This window comes from Lithobates pipiens, unplaced genomic scaffold, assembly GCF_037356315.1.
Source record: "Lithobates pipiens isolate NorthernLeopardFrog02 unplaced genomic scaffold, aLitPip1_a1.2 Scaffold_8, whole genome shotgun sequence".
Lineage (NCBI taxonomy): Eukaryota > Metazoa > Chordata > Amphibia > Anura > Ranidae > Lithobates > Lithobates pipiens.
In genome coordinates, this window is record NW_027507903.1 from 577,652,065 (window position 1) to 577,668,765 (window position 16,701).

The window sequence follows — 16,701 nt, forward strand, 5'->3', positions numbered from 1 at the left end:
CGTTCTCCACCTATACCGGACTGGACCCTATCTGCATGGTTGCAGGTTAGATTCTCCCTTTTATAGTCAACCTGTTCCAGAAAATGAAACGGAAGAGGATGATTAGCCAGCCTGGGCAAGCCAAATACTTTCGCTTTCAGGCACCCGGTGCCCTTGGCTCGATGGTCTTTTTCCACCATGGATGTCAAGATTTAAGCAGCTTGGACCACTATGGAGGAGGAGCTTTCAGAGCCCGGATAGCTCAGTCGGTAGAGCATCAGACTTTTAATCTGAGGGTCCAGGGTTCAAGTCCCTGTTCGGGCGGTGCCTCTCACCAACCTTTGAGCCCCTGGAGCTGCCAATAGGGCAGTCTTTATGCACATCTGTGAGGAATGCTCAGAGAGATGAAATGTCCTAACTTCCCCCTTTCTAGGCTCCTGTAATCTGCCAGAAATAAAGGTGGCTGAAGGTGATTGCTTGACCAAATATTTCCCAAATACCCCTGTCTATGGCAGCTTACCTGGGCTCCAGTTCAGGCATGTTATCTAGCAAACTTTCAACAAAGGGCCCAAATCCTTCCACCTTGGTCTTTTTTCAGCAGCATAGCTGTTCAGACACATATGCTCCCAGTGGCCCTTCAGGGCTGCTGTGGGAGAAACCTATCTGACAACCGAGGGGCCCTGTCCCTTTAGATTCTCCTTAGTTCTTTCAAATGCTAACACTATTCAGTGGGTAAACAATGCCCACTTATGCATCATCCCTGTCTCATTAGCATGCCAAGTCCCAGAATGCTCAGCGGCCCACTGGATGACACTTATGTGTCTCACCTCAATGTCAATTTCTCCTTCAATGAAGGGCAGATGTTGGCAGGCACCGATTTGGTTAGCTTTGCGCAGTGGCAGTATCATAGCCAATGAGGTTCACCTGAGGCGTGATTATTGCTAATTGAAAACTTTTCCCAATACCCTGCCATGATGACTTGAAATACAGTCAGCACTGGCAATTTTTGAGAGTCTCTGAGGAGACTGAGCAATATGTTTTAAACAGTAGATAAGTGATGGCTTCTTACGTGCAGACTGAGATGCGTTAGAGTTGAGGAAGTGTGTCACGTGCCTGGTGACACTATAGAGAGCTTTTCTGTCATCACGCAGCCTGGGTAGAACAATCTGGGATTGGCACGCGCTGCTCGTTCTTCACTTGCCTGTATTCAAGAGTGGCCTCGACCTCGTTTTTTGGCCTGGGTTTCTTCTGCTGGACCTGGCAACATGAGGCTAAAGGTGAACTGTCTTTATTTGTAACCCAGTCACTGATTAAGAATACTGGAAGCGTGTTGGGCGGTGTCTTTTTGCAAGGTGAAACAAGGCCCTTGTTTCCGGTGAAAGAGCATTGACCTGTAGGTAAAACTAAGGCAGAAACTTTAGGCGTTCTCCACCTATACCGGACTGGACCCTATCTGCATGGTTGCAGGTTAGATTCTCCCTTTTATAGTCAACCTGTTCCAGAAAATGAAACGGAAGAGGATGATTAGCCAGCCTGGGCAAGCCAAATACTTTCGCTTTCAGGCACCCGGTGCCCTTGGCTCGATGGTCTTTTTCCACCATGGATGTCAAGATTTAAGCAGCTTGGACCACTATGGAGGAGGAGCTTTCAGAGCCCGGATAGCTCAGTCGGTAGAGCATCAGACTTTTAATCTGAGGGTCCAGGGTTCAAGTCCCTATTCGGGCGGTGCCTCTCACCAACCCCTGAGCCCCTGGAGCTGCCAATAGGGCAGTCTTTATGCACATCTGTGAGGAATGCTCAGAGAGATGAAATGTCCTAACTTCCCCCTTTCTAGGCTCCTGTAATCTGCCAGAAATAAAGGTGGCTGAAGGTGATTGCTTGACCAAATATTTCCCAAATACCCTTGTCTATGGCAGCTTACCTGGGCTCCAGTTCAGGCATGTTATCTAGCAAACTTTCAACAAAGGGCCCAAATCCTTCCACCTTGGTCTTTTTTCAGCAGCATAGCTGTTCAGACACATATGCTCCCAGTGGCCCTTCAGGGCTGCTGTGGGAGAAACCTATCTGACAACCGAGGGGCCCTGTCCCTTTAGATTCTCCTTAGTTCTTTCAAATGCTAACACTATTCAGTGGGTAAACAATGCCCACTTATGCATCATCCCTGTCTCATTAGCATGCCAAGTCCCAGAATGCTCAGCGGCCCACTGGATGACACTTATGTGTCTCACCTCAATGTCAATTTCTCCTTCAATGAAGGGCAGATGTTGGCAGGCACCGATTTGGTTAGCTTTGCGCAGTGGCAGTATCATAGCCAATGAGGTTCACCTGAGGCGTGATTATTGCTAATTGAAAACTTTTCCCAATACCCCGCCATGATGACTTGAAATACAGTCAGCACTGGCAATTTTTGAGAGTCTCTGAGGAGACTGAGCAATGTGTTTTAAACAGTAGATAAGTGACGGCTTCTTACGTGCAGACTGAGATGCGTTAGAGTTGAGGAAGTGTGTCACGTGCCTGGTGACACTATAGAGAGCTTTTCTGTCATCACGCAGCCTGGGTAAAACAATCTGGGATTGGCACGCGCTGCTCGTTCTTCACTTTCCTGTATTCAAGAGTGGCCTCGACCTCGTTTTTTGGCCTGGGTTTCTTCTGCTGGACCTGGCAACATGAGGCTAAAGGTGAACTGTCTTTATTTGTAACCCAGTCACTGATTAAGAATACTGGAAGCGTGTTGGGCGGTGTCTTTTTGCAAGGTGAAACAAGGCCCTTGTTTCCGGTGAAAGAGCATTGACCTGTAGGTAAAACTAAGGCAGAAACTTTAGGCGTTCTCCACCTATACCGGACTGGACCCTATCTGCATGGTTGCAGGTTAGATTCTCCCTTTTATAGTCAACCTGTTGCAGAAAATGAAACGGAAGAGGATGATTAGCCAGCCTGGGCAAGCCAAATACTTTCGCTTTCAGGCACCCGGTGCCCTTGGCTCGATGGTCTTTTTCCACCATGGATGTCAAGATTTAAGCAGCTTGGACCACTATGGAGGAGGAGCTTTCAGAGCCCGGATAGCTCAGTCGGTAGAGCATCAGACTTTTAATCTGAGGGTCCAGGGTTCAAGTCCCTGTTCGGGCGGTGCCTCTCACCAACCTTTGAGCCCCTGGAGCTGCCAATAGGGCAGTCTTTATGCACATCTGTGAGGAATGCTCAGAGAGATGAAATGTCCTAACTTCCCCCTTTCTAGGCTCCTGTAATCTGCCAGAAATAAAGGTGGCTGAAGGTGATTGCTTGACCAAATATTTCCCAAATACCCTTGTCTATGGCAGCTTACCTGGGCTCCAGTTCAGGCATGTTATCTAGCAAACTTTCAACAAAGGGCCCAAATCCTTCCACCTTGGTCTTTTTTCAGCAGCATAGCTGTTCAGACACATATGCTCCCAGTGGCCCTTCAGGGCTGCTGTGGGAGAAACCTATCTGACAACCGAGGGGCCCTGTCCCTTTAGATTCTCCTTAGTTCTTTCAAATGCTAACACTATTCAGTGGGTAAACAATGCCCACTTATGCATCATCCCTGTCTCATTAGCATGCCAAGTCCCAGAATGCTCAGCGGCCCACTGGATGACACTTATGTGTCTCACCTCAATGTCAATTTCTCCTTCAATGAAGGGCAGATGTTGGCAGGCACCGATTTGGTTAGCTTTGCGCAGTGGCAGTATCATAGCCAATGAGGTTCACCTGAGGCGTGATTATTGCTAATTGAAAACTTTTCCCAATACCCCGCCATGATGACTTGAAATACAGTCAGCACTGGCAATTTTTGAGAGTCTCTGAGGAGACTGAGCAATGTGTTTTAAACAGTAGATAAGTGACGGCTTCTTACGTGCAGACTGAGATGCGTTAGAGTTGAGGAAGTGTGTCACGTGCCTGGTGACACTATAGAGAGCTTTTCTGTCATCACGCAGCCTGGGTAGAACAATCTGGGATTGGCACGCGCTGCTCGTTCTTCACTTGCCTGTATTCAAGAGTGGCCTCGACCTCGTTTTTTGGCCTGGGTTTCTTCTGCTGGACCTGGCAACATGAGGCTAAAGGTGAACTGTCTTTATTTGTAACCCAGTCACTGATTAAGAATACTGGAAGCGTGTTGGGCGGTGTCTTTTTGCAAGGTGAAACAAGGCCCTTGTTTCCGGTGAAAGAGCATTGACCTGTAGGTAAAACTAAGGCAGAAACTTTAGGCGTTCTCCACCTATACCGGACTGGACCCTATCTGCATGGTTGCAGGTTAGATTCTCCCTTTTATAGTCAACCTGTTGCAGAAAATGAAACGGAAGAGGATGATTAGCCAGCCTGGGCAAGCCAAATACTTTCGCTTTCAGGCACCCGGTGCCCTTGGCTCGATGGTCTTTTTCCACCATGGATGTCAAGATTTAAGCAGCTTGGACCACTATGGAGGAGGAGCTTTCAGAGCCCGGATAGCTCAGTCGGTAGAGCATCAGACTTTTAATCTGAGGGTCCAGGGTTCAAGTCCCTGTTCGGGCGGTGCCTCTCACCAACCTTTGAGCCCCTGGAGCTGCCAATAGGGCAGTCTTTATGCACATCTGTGAGGAATGCTCAGAGAGATGAAATGTCCTAACTTCCCCCTTTCTAGGCTCCTGTAATCTGCCAGAAATAAAGGTGGCTGAAGGTGATTGCTTGACCAAATATTTCCCAAATACCCTTGTCTATGGCAGCTTACCTGGGCTCCAGTTCAGGCATGTTATCTAGCAAACTTTCAACAAAGGGCCCAAATCCTTCCACCTTGGTCTTTTTTCAGCAGCATAGCTGTTCAGACACATATGCTCCCAGTGGCCCTTCAGGGCTGCTGTGGGAGAAACCTATCTGACAACCGAGGGGCCCTGTCCCTTTAGATTCTCCTTAGTTCTTTCAAATGCTAACACTATTCAGTGGGTAAACAATGCCCACTTATGCATCATCCCTGTCTCATTAGCATGCCAAGTCCCAGAATGCTCAGCGGCCCACTGGATGACACTTATGTGTCTCACCTCAATGTCAATTTCTCCTTCAATGAAGGGCAGATGTTGGCAGGCACCGATTTGGTTAGCTTTGCGCAGTGGCAGTATCATAGCCAATGAGGTTCACCTGAGGCGTGATTATTGCTAATTGAAAACTTTTCCAAATACCCCGCCATGATGACTTGAAATACAGTCAGCACTGGCAATTTTTGAGAGTCTCTGAGGAGACTGAGCAATGTGTTTTAAACAGTAGATAAGTGACGGCTTCTTACGTGCAGACTGAGATGCGTTAGAGTTGAGGAAGTGTGTCACGTGCCTGGTGACACTATAGAGAGCTTTTCTGTCATCACGCAGCCTGGGTAGAACAATCTGGGATTGGCACGCGCTGCTCGTTCTTCACTTGCCTGTATTCAAGAGTGGCCTCGACCTCGTTTTTTGGCCTGGGTTTCTTCTGCTGGACCTGGCAACATGAGGCTAAAGGTGAACTGTCTTTATTTGTAACCCAGTCACTGATTAAGAATACTGGAAGCGTGTTGGGCGGTGTCTTTTTGCAAGGTGAAACAAGGCCCTTGTTTCCGGTGAAAGAGCATTGACCTGTAGGTAAAACTAAGGCAGAAACTTTAGGCGTTCTCCACCTATACCGGACTGGACCCTATCTGCATGGTTGCAGGTTAGATTCTCCCTTTTATAGTCAACCTGTTCCAGAAAATGAAACGGAAGAGGATGATTAGCCAGCCTGGGCAAGCCAAATACTTTCGCTTTCAGGCACCCGGTGCCCTTGGCTCGATGGTCTTTTTCCACCATGGATGTCAAGATTTAAGCAGCTTGGACCACTATGGAGGAGGAGCTTTCAGAGCCCGGATAGCTCAGTCGGTAGAGCATCAGACTTTTAATCTGAGGGTCCAGGGTTCAAGTCCCTGTTCGGGCGGTGCCTCTCACCAACCTTTGAGCCCCTGGAGCTGCCAATAGGGCAGTCTTTATGCACATCTGTGAGGAATGCTCAGAGAGATGAAATGTCCTAACTTCCCCCTTTCTAGGCTCCTGTAATCTGCCAGAAATAAAGGTGGCTGAAGGTGATTGCTTGACCAAATATTTCCCAAATACCCTTGTCTATGGCAGCTTACCTGGGCTCCAGTTCAGGCATGTTATCTAGCAAACTTTCAACAAAGGGCCCAAATCCTTCCACCTTGGTCTTTTTTCAGCAGCATAGCTGTTCAGACACATATGCTCCCAGTGGCCCTTCAGGGCTGCTGTGGGAGAAACCTATCTGACAACCGAGGGGCCCTGTCCCTTTAGATTCTCCTTAGTTCTTTCAAATGCTAACACTATTCAGTGGGTAAACAATGCCCACTTATGCATCATCCCTGTCTCATTAGCATGCCAAGTCCCAGAATGCTCAGCGGCCCACTGGATGACACTTATGTGTCTCACCTCAATGTCAATTTCTCCTTCAATGAAGGGCAGATGTTGGCAGGCACCGATTTGGTTAGCTTTGCGCAGTGGCAGTATCATAGCCAATGAGGTTCACCTGAGGCGTGATTATTGCTAATTGAAAACTTTTCCCAATACCCCGCCATGATGACTTGAAATACAGTCAGCACTGGCAATTTTTGAGAGTCTCTGAGGAGACTGAGCAATGTGTTTTAAACAGTAGATAAGTGACGGCTTCTTACGTGCAGACTGAGATGCGTTAGAGTTGAGGAAGTGTGTCACGTGCCTGGTGACACTATAGAGAGCTTTTCTGTCATCACGCAGCCTGGGTAAAACAATCTGGGATTGGCACGCGCTGCTCGTTCTTCACTTTCCTGTATTCAAGAGTGGCCTCGACCTCGTTTTTTGGCCTGGGTTTCTTCTGCTGGACCTGGCAACATGAGGCTAAAGGTGAACTGTCTTTATTTGTAACCCAGTCACTGATTAAGAATACTGGAAGCGTGTTGGGCGGTGTCTTTTTGCAAGGTGAAACAAGGCCCTTGTTTCCGGTGAAAGAGCATTGACCTGTAGGTAAAACTAAGGCAGAAACTTTAGGCGTTCTCCACCTATACCGGACTGGACCCTATCTGCATGGTTGCAGGTTAGATTCTCCCTTTTATAGTCAACCTGTTGCAGAAAATGAAACGGAAGAGGATGATTAGCCAGCCTGGGCAAGCCAAATACTTTCGCTTTCAGGCACCCGGTGCCCTTGGCTCGATGGTCTTTTTCCACCATGGATGTCAAGATTTAAGCAGCTTGGACCACTATGGAGGAGGAGCTTTCAGAGCCCGGATAGCTCAGTCGGTAGAGCATCAGACTTTTAATCTGAGGGTCCAGGGTTCAAGTCCCTGTTCGGGCGGTGCCTCTCACCAACCTTTGAGCCCCTGGAGCTGCCAATAGGGCAGTCTTTATGCACATCTGTGAGGAATGCTCAGAGAGATGAAATGTCCTAACTTCCCCCTTTCTAGGCTCCTGTAATCTGCCAGAAATAAAGGTGGCTGAAGGTGATTGCTTGACCAAATATTTCCCAAATACCCTTGTCTATGGCAGCTTACCTGGGCTCCAGTTCAGGCATGTTATCTAGCAAACTTTCAACAAAGGGCCCAAATCCTTCCACCTTGGTCTTTTTTCAGCAGCATAGCTGTTCAGACACATATGCTCCCAGTGGCCCTTCAGGGCTGCTGTGGGAGAAACCTATCTGACAACCGAGGGGCCCTGTCCCTTTAGATTCTCCTTAGTTCTTTCAAATGCTAACACTATTCAGTGGGTAAACAATGCCCACTTATGCATCATCCCTGTCTCATTAGCATGCCAAGTCCCAGAATGCTCAGCGGCCCACTGGATGACACTTATGTGTCTCACCTCAATGTCAATTTCTCCTTCAATGAAGGGCAGATGTTGGCAGGCACCGATTTGGTTAGCTTTGCACAGTGGCAGTATCATAGCCAATGAGGTTCACCTGAGGCGTGATTATTGCTAATTGAAAACTTTTCCCAATACCCCGCCATGATGACTTGAAATACAGTCAGCACTGGCAATTTTTGAGAGTCTCTGAGGAGACTGAGCAATGTGTTTTAAACAGTAGATAAGTGACGGCTTCTTACGTGCAGACTGAGATGCGTTAGAGTTGAGGAAGTGTGTCACGTGCCTGGTGACACTATAGAGAGCTTTTCTGTCATCACGCAGCCTGGGTAGAACAATCTGGGATTGGCACGCGCTGCTCGTTCTTCACTTGCCTGTATTCAAGAGTGGCCTCGACCTCGTTTTTTGGCCTGGGTTTCTTCTGCTGGACCTGGCAACATGAGGCTAAAGGTGAACTGTCTTTATTTGTAACCCAGTCACTGATTAAGAATACTGGAAGCGTGTTGGGCGGTGTCTTTTTGCAAGGTGAAACAAGGCCCTTGTTTCCGGTGAAAGAGCATTGACCTGTAGGTAAAACTAAGGCAGAAACTTTAGGCGTTCTCCACCTATACCGGACTGGACCCTATCTGCATGGTTGCAGGTTAGATTCTCCCTTTTATAGTCAACCTGTTCCAGAAAATGAAACGGAAGAGGATGATTAGCCAGCCTGGGCAAGCCAAATACTTTCGCTTTCAGGCACCCGGTGCCCTTGGCTCGATGGTCTTTTTCCACCATGGATGTCAAGATTTAAGCAGCTTGGACCACTATGGAGGAGGAGCTTTCAGAGCCCGGATAGCTCAGTCGGTAGAGCATCAGACTTTTAATCTGAGGGTCCAGGGTTCAAGTCCCCATTCGGGCGGTGCCTCTCACCAACCCCTGAGCCCCTGGAGCTGCCAATAGGGCAGTCTTTATGCACATCTGTGAGGAATGCTCAGAGAGATGAAATGTCCTAACTTCCCCCTTTCTAGGCTCCTGTAATCTGCCAGAAATAAAGGTGGCTGAAGGTGATTGCTTGACCAAATATTTCCCAAATACCCTTGTCTATGGCAGCTTACCTGGGCTCCAGTTCAGGCATGTTATCTAGCAAACTTTCAACAAAGGGCCCAAATCCTTCCACCTTGGTCTTTTTTCAGCAGCATAGCTGTTCAGACACATATGCTCCCAGTGGCCCTTCAGGGCTGCTGTGGGAGAAACCTATCTGACAACCGAGGGGCCCTGTCCCTTTAGATTCTCCTTAGTTCTTTCAAATGCTAACACTATTCAGTGGGTAAACAATGCCCACTTATGCATCATCCCTGTCTCATTAGCATGCCAAGTCCCAGAATGCTCAGCGGCCCACTGGATGACACTTATGTGTCTCACCTCAATGTCAATTTCTCCTTCAATGAAGGGCAGATGTTGGCAGGCACCGATTTGGTTAGCTTTGCGCAGTGGCAGTATCATAGCCAATGAGGTTCACCTGAGGCGTGATTATTGCTAATTGAAAACTTTTCCCAATACCCCGCCATGATGACTTGAAATACAGTCAGCACTGGCAATTTTTGAGAGTCTCTGAGGAGACTGAGCAATGTGTTTTAAACAGTAGATAAGTGACGGCTTCTTACGTGCAGACTGAGATGCGTTAGAGTTGAGGAAGTGTGTCACGTGCCTGGTGACACTATAGAGAGCTTTTCTGTCATCACGCAGCCTGGGTAAAACAATCTGGGATTGGCACGCGCTGCTCGTTCTTCACTTTCCTGTATTCAAGAGTGGCCTCGACCTCGTTTTTTGGCCTGGGTTTCTTCTGCTGGACCTGGCAACATGAGGCTAAAGGTGAACTGTCTTTATTTGTAACCCAGTCACTGATTAAGAATACTGGAAGCGTGTTGGGCGGTGTCTTTTTGCAAGGTGAAACAAGGCCCTTGTTTCCGGTGAAAGAGCATTGACCTGTAGGTAAAACTAAGGCAGAAACTTTAGGCGTTCTCCACCTATACCGGACTGGACCCTATCTGCATGGTTGCAGGTTAGATTCTCCCTTTTATAGTCAACCTGTTGCAGAAAATGAAACGGAAGAGGATGATTAGCCAGCCTGGGCAAGCCAAATACTTTCGCTTTCAGGCACCCGGTGCCCTTGGCTCGATGGTCTTTTTCCACCATGGATGTCAAGATTTAAGCAGCTTGGACCACTATGGAGGAGGAGCTTTCAGAGCCCGGATAGCTCAGTCGGTAGAGCATCAGACTTTTAATCTGAGGGTCCAGGGTTCAAGTCCCTGTTCGGGCAGTGCCTCTCACCAACCCTTGAGCCCCTGGAGCTGCCAATAGGGCAGTCTTTATGCACATCTGTGAGGAATGCTCAGAGAGATGAAATGTCCTAACTTCCCCCTTTCTAGGCTCCTGTAATCTGCCAGAAATAAAGGTGGCTGAAGGTGATTGCTTGACCAAATATTTCCCAAATACCCTTGTCTATGGCAGCTTACCTGGGCTCCAGTTCAGGCATGTTATCTAGCAAACTTTCAACAAAGGGCCCAAATCCTTCCACCTTGGTCTTTTTTCAGCAGCATAGCTGTTCAGACACATATGCTCCCAGTGGCCCTTCAGGGCTGCTGTGGGAGAAACCTATCTGACAACCGAGGGGCCCTGTCCCTTTAGATTCTCCTTAGTTCTTTCAAATGCTAACACTATTCAGTGGGTAAACAATGCCCACTTATGCATCATCCCTGTCTCATTAGCATGCCAAGTCCCAGAATGCTCAGCGGCCCACTGGATGACACTTATGTGTCTCACCTCAATGTCAATTTCTCCTTCAATGAAGGGCAGATGTTGGCAGGCACCGATTTGGTTAGCTTTGCGCAGTGGCAGTATCATAGCCAATGAGGTTCACCTGAGGCGTGATTATTGCTAATTGAAAACTTTTCCCAATGCCCCGCCATGATGACTTGAAATACAGTCAGCACTGGCAATTTTTGAGAGTCTCTGAGGAGACTGAGCAATGTGTTTTAAACAGTAGATAAGTGACGGCTTCTTACGTGCAGACTGAGATGCGTTAGAGTTGAGGAAGTGTGTCACGTGCCTGGTGACACTATAGAGAGCTTTTCTGTCATCACGCAGCCTGGGTAGAACAATCTGGGATTGGCACGCGCTGCTCGTTCTTCACTTGCCTGTATTCAAGAGTGGCCTCGACCTCGTTTTTTGGCCTGGGTTTCTTCTGCTGGACCTGGCAACATGAGGCTAAAGGTGAACTGTCTTTATTTGTAACCCAGTCACTGATTAAGAATACTGGAAGCGTGTTGGGCGGTGTATTTTTGCAAGGTGAAACAAGGCCCTTGTTTCCGGTGAAAGAGCATTGACCTGTAGGTAAAACTAAGGCAGAAACTTTAGGCGTTCTCCACCTATACCGGACTGGACCCTATCTGCATGGTTGCAGGTTAGATTCTCCCTTTTATAGTCAACCTGTTGCAGAAAATGAAACGGAAGAGGATGATTAGCCAGCCTGGGCAAGCCAAATACTTTCGCTTTCAGGCACCCGGTGCCCTTGGCTCGATGGTCTTTTTCCACCATGGATGTCAAGATTTAAGCAGCTTGGACCACTATGGAGGAGGAGCTTTCAGAGCCCGGATAGCTCAGTCGGTAGAGCATCAGACTTTTAATCTGAGGGTCCAGGGTTCAAGTCCCTGTTCGGGCGGTGCCTCTCACCAACCTTTGAGCCCCTGGAGCTGCCAATAGGGCAGTCTTTATGCACATCTGTGAGGAATGCTCAGAGAGATGAAATGTCCTAACTTCCCCCTTTCTAGGCTCCTGTAATCTGCCAGAAATAAAGGTGGCTGAAGGTGATTGCTTGACCAAATATTTCCCAAATACCCTTGTCTATGGCAGCTTACCTGGGCTCCAGTTCAGGCATGTTATCTAGCAAACTTTCAACAAAGGGCCCAAATCCTTCCACCTTGGTCTTTTTTCAGCAGCATAGCTGTTCAGACACATATGCTCCCAGTGGCCCTTCAGGGCTGCTGTGGGAGAAACCTATCTGACAACCGAGGGGCCCTGTCCCTTTAGATTCTCCTTAGTTCTTTCAAATGCTAACACTATTCAGTGGGTAAACAATGCCCACTTATGCATCATCCCTGTCTCATTAGCATGCCAAGTCCCAGAATGCTCAGCGGCCCACTGGATGACACTTATGTGTCTCACCTCAATGTCAATTTCTCCTTCAATGAAGGGCAGATGTTGGCAGGCACCGATTTGGTTAGCTTTGCGCAGTGGCAGTATCATAGCCAATGAGGTTCACCTGAGGCGTGATTATTGCTAATTGAAAACTTTTCCCAATACCCCGCCATGATGACTTGAAATACAGTCAGCACTGGCAATTTTTGAGAGTCTCTGAGGAGACTGAGCAATGTGTTTTAAACAGTAGATAAGTGACGGCTTCTTACGTGCAGACTGAGATGCGTTAGAGTTGAGGAAGTGTGTCACGTGCCTGGTGACACTATAGAGAGCTTTTCTGTCATCACGCAGCCTGGGTAGAACAATCTGGGATTGGCACGCGCTGCTCGTTCTTCACTTGCCTGTATTCAAGAGTGGCCTCGACCTCGTTTTTTGGCCTGGGTTTCTTCTGCTGGACCTGGCAACATGAGGCTAAAGGTGAACTGTCTTTATTTGTAACCCAGTCACTGATTAAGAATACTGGAAGCGTGTTGGGCGGTGTCTTTTTGCAAGGTGAAACAAGGCCCTTGTTTCCGGTGAAAGAGCATTGACCTGTAGGTAAAACTAAGGCAGAAACTTTAGGCGTTCTCCACCTATACCGGACTGGACCCTATCTGCATGGTTGCAGGTTAGATTCTCCCTTTTATAGTCAACCTGTTCCAGAAAATGAAACGGAAGAGGATGATTAGCCAGCCTGGGCAAGCCAAATACTTTCGCTTTCAGGCACCCGGTGCCCTTGGCTCGATGGTCTTTTTCCACCATGGATGTCAAGATTTAAGCAGCTTGGACCACTATGGAGGAGGAGCTTTCAGAGCCCGGATAGCTCAGTCGGTAGAGCATCAGACTTTTAATCTGAGGGTCCAGGGTTCAAGTCCCCATTCGGGCGGTGCCTCTCACCAACCCCTGAGCCCCTGGAGCTGCCAATAGGGCAGTCTTTATGCACATCTGTGAGGAATGCTCAGAGAGATGAAATGTCCTAACTTCCCCCTTTCTAGGCTCCTGTAATCTGCCAGAAATAAAGGTGGCTGAAGGTGATTGCTTGACCAAATATTTCCCAAATACCCTTGTCTATGGCAGCTTACCTGGGCTCCAGTTCAGGCATGTTATCTAGCAAACTTTCAACAAAGGGCCCAAATCCTTCCACCTTGGTCTTTTTTCAGCAGCATAGCTGTTCAGACACATATGCTCCCAGTGGCCCTTCAGGGCTGCTGTGGGAGAAACCTATCTGACAACCGAGGGGCCCTGTCCCTTTAGATTCTCCTTAGTTCTTTCAAATGCTAACACTATTCAGTGGGTAAACAATGCCCACTTATGCATCATCCCTGTCTCATTAGCATGCCAAGTCCCAGAATGCTCAGCGGCCCACTGGATGACACTTATGTGTCTCACCTCAATGTCAATTTCTCCTTCAATGAAGGGCAGATGTTGGCAGGCACCGATTTGGTTAGCTTTGCGCAGTGGCAGTATCATAGCCAATGAGGTTCACCTGAGGCGTGATTATTGCTAATTGAAAACTTTTCCCAATACCCCGCCATGATGACTTGAAATACAGTCAGCACTGGCAATTTTTGAGAGTCTCTGAGGAGACTGAGCAATGTGTTTTAAACAGTAGATAAGTGACGGCTTCTTACGTGCAGACTGAGATGCGTTAGAGTTGAGGAAGTGTGTCACGTGCCTGGTGACACTATAGAGAGCTTTTCTGTCATCACGCAGCCTGGGTAAAACAATCTGGGATTGGCACGCGCTGCTCGTTCTTCACTTTCCTGTATTCAAGAGTGGCCTCGACCTCGTTTTTTGGCCTGGGTTTCTTCTGCTGGACCTGGCAACATGAGGCTAAAGGTGAACTGTCTTTATTTGTAACCCAGTCACTGATTAAGAATACTGGAAGCGTGTTGGGCGGTGTCTTTTTGCAAGGTGAAACAAGGCCCTTGTTTCCGGTGAAAGAGCATTGACCTGTAGGTAAAACTAAGGCAGAAACTTTAGGCGTTCTCCACCTATACCGGACTGGACCCTATCTGCATGGTTGCAGGTTAGATTCTCCCTTTTATAGTCAACCTGTTGCAGAAAATGAAACGGAAGAGGATGATTAGCCAGCCTGGGCAAGCCAAATACTTTCGCTTTCAGGCACCCGGTGCCCTTGGCTCGATGGTCTTTTTCCACCATGGATGTCAAGATTTAAGCAGCTTGGACCACTATGGAGGAGGAGCTTTCAGAGCCCGGATAGCTCAGTCGGTAGAGCATCAGACTTTTAATCTGAGGGTCCAGGGTTCAAGTCCCTGTTCGGGCAGTGCCTCTCACCAACCCTTGAGCCCCTGGAGCTGCCAATAGGGCAGTCTTTATGCACATCTGTGAGGAATGCTCAGAGAGATGAAATGTCCTAACTTCCCCCTTTCTAGGCTCCTGTAATCTGCCAGAAATAAAGGTGGCTGAAGGTGATTGCTTGACCAAATATTTCCCAAATACCCTTGTCTATGGCAGCTTACCTGGGCTCCAGTTCAGGCATGTTATCTAGCAAACTTTCAACAAAGGGCCCAAATCCTTCCACCTTGGTCTTTTTTCAGCAGCATAGCTGTTCAGACACATATGCTCCCAGTGGCCCTTCAGGGCTGCTGTGGGAGAAACCTATCTGACAACCGAGGGGCCCTGTCCCTTTAGATTCTCCTTAGTTCTTTCAAATGCTAACACTATTCAGTGGGTAAACAATGCCCACTTATGCATCATCCCTGTCTCATTAGCATGCCAAGTCCCAGAATGCTCAGCGGCCCACTGGATGACACTTATGTGTCTCACCTCAATGTCAATTTCTCCTTCAATGAAGGGCAGATGTTGGCAGGCACCGATTTGGTTAGCTTTGCGCAGTGGCAGTATCATAGCCAATGAGGTTCACCTGAGGCGTGATTATTGCTAATTGAAAACTTTTCCCAATGCCCCGCCATGATGACTTGAAATACAGTCAGCACTGGCAATTTTTGAGAGTCTCTGAGGAGACTGAGCAATGTGTTTTAAACAGTAGATAAGTGACGGCTTCTTACGTGCAGACTGAGATGCGTTAGAGTTGAGGAAGTGTGTCACGTGCCTGGTGACACTATAGAGAGCTTTTCTGTCATCACGCAGCCTGGGTAGAACAATCTGGGATTGGCACGCGCTGCTCGTTCTTCACTTGCCTGTATTCAAGAGTGGCCTCGACCTCGTTTTTTGGCCTGGGTTTCTTCTGCTGGACCTGGCAACATGAGGCTAAAGGTGAACTGTCTTTATTTGTAACCCAGTCACTGATTAAGAATACTGGAAGCGTGTTGGGCGGTGTATTTTTGCAAGGTGAAACAAGGCCCTTGTTTCCGGTGAAAGAGCATTGACCTGTAGGTAAAACTAAGGCAGAAACTTTAGGCGTTCTCCACCTATACCGGACTGGACCCTATCTGCATGGTTGCAGGTTAGATTCTCCCTTTTATAGTCAACCTGTTGCAGAAAATGAAACGGAAGAGGATGATTAGCCAGCCTGGGCAAGCCAAATACTTTCGCTTTCAGGCACCCGGTGCCCTTGGCTCGATGGTCTTTTTCCACCATGGATGTCAAGATTTAAGCAGCTTGGACCACTATGGAGGAGGAGCTTTCAGAGCCCAGATAGCTCAGTCGGTAGAGCATCAGACTTTTAATCTGAGGGTCCAGGGTTCAAGTCCCAGTTCGGGCAGTGCCTCTCACCAACCCCTGAGCCCCTGGAGCTGCCAATAGGGCAGTCTTTATGCACATCTGTGAGGAATGCTCAGAGAGATGAAATGTCCTAACTTCCCCCTTTCTAGGCTCCTGTAATCTGCCAGAAATAAAGGTGGCTGAAGGTGATTGCTTGACCAAATATTTCCCAAATACCCTTGTCTATGGCAGCTTACCTGGGCTCCAGTTCAGGCATGTTATCTAGCAAACTTTCAACAAAGGGCCCAAATCCTTCCACCTTGGTCTTTTTTCAGCAGCATAGCTGTTCAGACACATATGCTCCCAGTGGCCCTTCAGGGCTGCTGTGGGAGAAACCTATCTGACAACCGAGGGGCCCTGTCCCTTTAGATTCTCCTTAGTTCTTTCAAATGCTAACACTATTCAGTGGATAAACAATGCCCACTTATGCATCATCCCTGTCTCATTAGCATGCCAAGTCCCAGAATGCTCAGCGGCCCACTGGATGACACTTATGTGTCTCACCTCAATGTCAATTTCTCCTTCAATGAAGGGCAGATGTTGGCAGGCACCGATTTGGTTAGCTTTGCGCAGTGGCAGTATCATAGCCAATGAGGTTCACCTGAGGCGTGATTATTGCTAATTGAAAACTTTTCCCAATACCCCGCCATGATGACTTGAAATACAGTCAGCACTGGCAATTTTTGAGAGTCTCTGAGGAGACTGAGCAATGTGTTTTAAACAGTAGATAAGTGACGGCTTCTTACGTGCAGACTGAGATGCGTTAGAGTTGAGGAAGTGTGTCACGTGCCTGGTGACACTATAGAGAGCTTTTCTGTCATCACGCAGCCTGGGTAGAACAATCTGGGATTGGCACGCGCTGCTCGTTCTTCACTTGCCTGTATTCAAGAGTGGCCTCGACCTCGTTTTTTGGCCTGGGTTTCTTCTGCTGGACCTGGCAACATGAGGCTAAAGGTGAACTGTCTTTATTTGTAACCCAGTCACTGAT

The 16,701-nt window shown here is 48.1% G+C and overlaps 14 non-coding genes across 14 annotated transcripts; all 14 read left to right on the forward strand.

Moving 5' to 3' along the window:
* Positions 1–863: 863 nt before the first annotated feature.
* On the forward strand, positions 864–1,004 carry LOC143965076 (U4 spliceosomal RNA). The gene has a single exon (XR_013271490.1). It is a non-coding gene; the product is annotated as a U4 spliceosomal RNA (small nuclear RNA).
* A 1,260-nt stretch (positions 1,005–2,264) lies between these two features.
* On the forward strand, positions 2,265–2,405 carry LOC143964852 (U4 spliceosomal RNA). The gene has a single exon (XR_013271304.1). It is a non-coding gene; the product is annotated as a U4 spliceosomal RNA (small nuclear RNA).
* A 1,260-nt stretch (positions 2,406–3,665) lies between these two features.
* On the forward strand, positions 3,666–3,806 carry LOC143964853 (U4 spliceosomal RNA). Its single transcript, XR_013271305.1, has one exon. It is a non-coding gene; the product is annotated as a U4 spliceosomal RNA (small nuclear RNA).
* Positions 3,807–5,066: 1,260 nt separating this feature from the next.
* On the forward strand, positions 5,067–5,207 carry LOC143965056 (U4 spliceosomal RNA). The gene has a single exon (XR_013271474.1). It is a non-coding gene; the product is annotated as a U4 spliceosomal RNA (small nuclear RNA).
* Positions 5,208–6,467: 1,260 nt separating this feature from the next.
* LOC143964855 (U4 spliceosomal RNA) lies at positions 6,468–6,608 on the forward strand. Its single transcript, XR_013271306.1, has one exon. It is a non-coding gene; the product is annotated as a U4 spliceosomal RNA (small nuclear RNA).
* Positions 6,609–7,868: 1,260 nt separating this feature from the next.
* LOC143965088 (U4 spliceosomal RNA) lies at positions 7,869–8,009 on the forward strand. Its single transcript, XR_013271500.1, has one exon. It is a non-coding gene; the product is annotated as a U4 spliceosomal RNA (small nuclear RNA).
* A 1,260-nt stretch (positions 8,010–9,269) lies between these two features.
* LOC143964856 (U4 spliceosomal RNA) lies at positions 9,270–9,410 on the forward strand. The gene has a single exon (XR_013271307.1). It is a non-coding gene; the product is annotated as a U4 spliceosomal RNA (small nuclear RNA).
* Positions 9,411–10,037: 627 nt separating this feature from the next.
* Positions 10,038–10,110, forward strand: TRNAK-UUU (transfer RNA lysine (anticodon UUU)). The gene has a single exon. It is a non-coding gene; the product is annotated as a tRNA-Lys (tRNA).
* A 560-nt stretch (positions 10,111–10,670) lies between these two features.
* LOC143965057 (U4 spliceosomal RNA) lies at positions 10,671–10,811 on the forward strand. The gene has a single exon (XR_013271475.1). It is a non-coding gene; the product is annotated as a U4 spliceosomal RNA (small nuclear RNA).
* Positions 10,812–12,071: 1,260 nt separating this feature from the next.
* On the forward strand, positions 12,072–12,212 carry LOC143964858 (U4 spliceosomal RNA). Its single transcript, XR_013271309.1, has one exon. It is a non-coding gene; the product is annotated as a U4 spliceosomal RNA (small nuclear RNA).
* Positions 12,213–13,472: 1,260 nt separating this feature from the next.
* On the forward strand, positions 13,473–13,613 carry LOC143964859 (U4 spliceosomal RNA). Its single transcript, XR_013271310.1, has one exon. It is a non-coding gene; the product is annotated as a U4 spliceosomal RNA (small nuclear RNA).
* Positions 13,614–14,240: 627 nt separating this feature from the next.
* On the forward strand, positions 14,241–14,313 carry TRNAK-UUU (transfer RNA lysine (anticodon UUU)). Its single transcript has one exon. It is a non-coding gene; the product is annotated as a tRNA-Lys (tRNA).
* Positions 14,314–14,873: 560 nt separating this feature from the next.
* Positions 14,874–15,014, forward strand: LOC143965058 (U4 spliceosomal RNA). The gene has a single exon (XR_013271476.1). It is a non-coding gene; the product is annotated as a U4 spliceosomal RNA (small nuclear RNA).
* Positions 15,015–16,274: 1,260 nt separating this feature from the next.
* LOC143964860 (U4 spliceosomal RNA) lies at positions 16,275–16,415 on the forward strand. The gene has a single exon (XR_013271311.1). It is a non-coding gene; the product is annotated as a U4 spliceosomal RNA (small nuclear RNA).
* The last annotated feature ends 286 nt before the right edge of the window (positions 16,416–16,701 follow it).